The sequence below is a fragment of the Trachymyrmex septentrionalis genome, unplaced genomic scaffold (genome assembly GCF_001594115.1).
Source record: "Trachymyrmex septentrionalis isolate Tsep2-gDNA-1 unplaced genomic scaffold, Tsep1.0 scaffold22, whole genome shotgun sequence".
Taxonomy (NCBI): Eukaryota; Metazoa; Arthropoda; class Insecta; order Hymenoptera; family Formicidae; genus Trachymyrmex; species Trachymyrmex septentrionalis.
The window spans coordinates 6,156,738-6,161,052 of NW_017305375.1; the positions used below are offsets into that span (position 1 = coordinate 6,156,738).

Genomic DNA, 4,315 nt, shown 5'->3' on the forward strand with positions numbered 1-4,315 from the left:
GTGTGTGTGTGTGTGTGTGTGTGTGTGTGTGTGTGTGTACGAATACGTATAGATGCATGTACTTGTATTACGAGGTTACGTGTCTCTTGCGTTCGTAGAAAACTAGGCGAGCGAAACCCCGCAGCCTCGTCATCGCCGTCGCTCAGGAATGTATCCCAGACTGTTCGAGCCTTGGACTATCGTGAGACGTAGAAAACAGAGCACCTTGTATTTGTCACGCAGTGGATACCTGGACACTTTCCAAGCGCATAATCATGCTGACGTTAAGAAAAGACTTTTAAAGAAAGAGATAATCATGCTTTTCAACAAGAGACACAGATGACACAGTATAACACAGTGAATTAGAGACAGAATCTGGCCAGGAATAGAAAATAATTATTAATTAGCAGTGATTGCAATTATTTTCTATCCATCTATTACTGATCTCTAATTCAGTGGTGATAAAATCTTATGAAAGAGAAAAGTATTATACATATAATTTCTCCCCATATACATATAGATATACATATATACATACACATATATATATATACACACTTATTCTAATTTATATTATCTTACTCTATGATCTTAATTAAAGTTATAGAGCGAAACAGTACAAGTTAGCGTATAGTATATATACATGGAAAAATTATATATATCTTTATCTCTCGACAAAATTGCTTGTGGTTAGATTATAGTATCTCTATAGTGAATCATTACATCCTTGTTGTTTGTCAATATTAAAGATGAAATAATCACTGTGTTACATTATATGTCTCTTGTTGGAAAGCATCGAAGAACGGGTAGAATTTGGTGAATATTGAAAGAAACATATTCTTCTTTCTTGAAAACAAATAGAGCTTTAGTTTAAATAGATAATTTCTTTCCTCCCGACATTCTAATCTTATCGGCAACGTAAATGATACCGCGATTTAACTGAGAATGCACTATGAGGGTGGTCTGGTTTATATCTCTCGTTATCTTAAATTGAAAAAGACGCAAAGAGAGTACATGCGCAATGAGATACCCGCTGCTGTGCGATGTGTCATCATGTCATTGTTGCACCGTGGTGCACGCGAAGATTTAAAGACTGTCTGAGAATGCATCGCTCGGAAAATAATTTTCTCTTTTTTCGTATTGCACGCTCACGTCCGACGTATTACATTTCTTTCGTTTAAGAGTGGTTTCGTTTAAAGGTCTCCTCTATAATGTTGCCAGTTAAATTTGTTTTTCTTACATGAGAAAAAGAATTACATAATCGCATCATGAAATCTTTGTATTCGTTACGCGCCGAATATCAGGACACTTTCCAAGGATAATTATATCGATATTAAAAAGACAATTCTAGAAACTATGTATAAGAGATGTACAAAAATTTGATGAATTTTCAATGGTTTTTTTTTAAATTACAAAATTATAAATCAAAATAAAATTATTGATTCTTTGCCTTAAATTGCACAATTTCCTAAAAGACCAAAGTCCAAAGACAAAAGTGTATCTTGTAGATACTTTCCAAGGATATAATTACACCAACGTTACAAAATTCTAGAAAGAAACAACTATGTACTAAAGTATAGAAACAATTACGTACAAAATTATAGTAAATTTCCATTATTCTGCATGCTTTTTTAGAAAAAATAAAATTATCCATTTTAGAATAGAAATTGTATAGAATTATAGATCAAAATGATAGATTTTCTAAAGTTGGCTTCAAATTTAAATATTCATTCCTTTAATGGCGCAAAAGAGCATTTTATAAAAACGTAAAGAGCGTTTTATGAAAAACATGCTAAGGTAATCTGTCATTGTTGATAATTTGTGAAATAATGTCCCTGGAGACAAATTAATTGAAGAACTATATTATTTATCTTCTTTATTTTTTTTTCTCTCCTTTCTTTTTAAGATTATCGTAAAAGAATCGTAATTTTTTGCATAGTTTGTAACGATTTCTAGTAATAATTTCAATTAATTACAATAGCAATTAAACACGATGCAATCATGCGACTGCATCGTTGTGCTGAAAATAAATTAGCTCGTGGAAATATTCTATTGTAAATTGTAACACCTGACTGATATTGTATTATCTTGCGTGAAAGAATTTATCGTGTGTTAAAATCTACATACCGAAATTTCGAATGGCGAGCATTCGCTCGATATTTCTTGATCATAACATATCCAATGATTCACTTTATGTATTATTATTATTGATGTTACTCGTCGGTTGATTTTTAAAACATACGTATATCTTCTCTAATAATCTAAATTTAATCTCCTTTCTCCTTATCTAATTATTATCTTTCCTCTCGATTCTTTTACGATAATTTAATTTTTAAAGTAATTTATTATAATCTTTCAACCTTTAGTATGCAGTTTGTGAAGTTTTTAATTGGATTACATCGTTCACCACACGAATCGATCATAAGATAAGAACTCTGTTACTAAGAGTGCGGCTTAATTCGCGAAAGCATGCTCGCGTTTTAGAGTACTTGTCTCCTTAATTAGCGCGCGCAAAACTTTTACCTTCGGACGTTGGCAGGTGCCAAATCGAGAGTATCGTGGCTGAGAATTTCCGTTGCAACGGACACATGCACGAGGGCAAGGAAAGCCGGACATCTGTGTTCAAAACGGTGACCTACACCAGGTGCGAATCCGGAAAGTTTCCTCAGGGTGATTCAGAGACATTCTCCCACGGATTAAAATAAATGTTTAAATAAATGTCAAAATAAATGTTTAAAATCCTTATATAAAGGCATGCACAAATCACAATTATGAACAAATTCTTATTTATCATTTTCAGTAGCATGTGCATTATAAAATTGTAACAGAGAAAAGTAAATGATTCTTATGCTATATATCGTATGCATATAATTATACATTCTCGTCTCGCGACTTCTTTGAATGATAAGTTTCCGGTTCTTTCGTATACAAAACAGGCAACGCGAGAAAGTATATTTAGCAGTTATTCGATGCTCCCCTTTCCTTTACATAAAGTATTGTATTTCACAACTAGACTGGATAATCTAAACAACAAAAATCTTTGAATCTTATGTTTACTCAATTCCGATTATTATTATTTGTTTATCCGTAAAACATTTTTACAGAATTTACAGAGTTGATACTGAGAAAAAAAAATTGTTTATAACTAAATTAAGTTTAGTTTGTCTTTATTTCTTTTGATGAAGAATGTATGTATTTAAATCAAACATATTATTATATATCTATTTGACTTAAATACATGAGGAGCAGACTTTCAAAATGCGTTTTGTCTAAAATTTATAATTTTCAGAAAACGAGAAAGATAGAAAGAAATTACGCACATAAGAAAACTACGCACTTTATAGAAAATAACGATATGTCAATCAGTAGGATGTGAAATATTAAACACTAAAAATGTTAAATAAATGCATTTTATTTGTTTTTAGTTAAAAAAAACATAATGCACTTCGAAATGTCTATGTTTTTTCAGCATATAAATTAATGATGAAAAAATGCTTTCTGAACATCTCAGAGTAGCTTACAAGGCATTCATTATGCCATTTCTAACTAAAAAAAACGAAATTTTGGACAAAACGCATTTTGAAAGTCTGCTCCTTATATATATTCTCCAATGAAAAAAATAAAGACATCTTAATTTGGTCAAATTAATTTAGTAAAAAAGTTTTTCTTTTAGTACAAATATTTTTGTAATACAAAATTCCTTCAAGAAAATTCGCGATGGACCCGAGAGATCTAGAAAATCCTTCGAATAAGCTTAAAAAGGATCAGTCAAGAAATGTTGCGTGTCGTCAAATCATCGCAATCCAACCATGAGACGCACGAAGCGTTGAAAAATGCTTCTATCAGACTAAACGGTACTTGACTCTTCGTCTTCGTCATGGCGAGTCAAATCTCAACTCTAATCTGACCGTGAAAGAGGATGCAATGGGAGAGTCAGTTCTCCCGGCTCTTCTCTTTCGGTGCACGAGAAATCGGAAAATATGTTACTTCCTCGTACCTCATACATCTATTACGGTTCATCGCCATTGCGCGTGTGAGAACGAGGAAGTGCCTCCGACAGTTATTCGGTAACGCTTCGTATTACAAGCTAACGGATTACAGTTCGAAGAGAGACAAAGTGCAGTTCTTTCCTTTCTTTTTTATCGCACACATTTATTTCATAATCATTTTACGAGATCTTGCGGATTATGTAAATTCAGATTTCAAGTTCCGCAATGATACATTTGCAAAAGTCAGTGTCATGATTTAATAACTCAATACATATTACTGGTTTAATATCTTCTCAACTTTTTGCTTCAATTCTTTATCATCTTAATATTTTTAGCGCACGTAATAT

At 32.2% G+C, this 4,315-nt stretch overlaps 1 protein-coding gene across 1 annotated transcript in view; it reads left to right on the forward strand.

Annotated features, from left to right (window-relative positions):
• Nucleotides 1–4,315, forward strand: part of LOC108748423 (rab11 family-interacting protein 2) — a 12,749-nt gene that overhangs the window by 775 nt on the left and 7,659 nt on the right. The gene's annotated exons all lie outside the window — the stretch shown is intronic.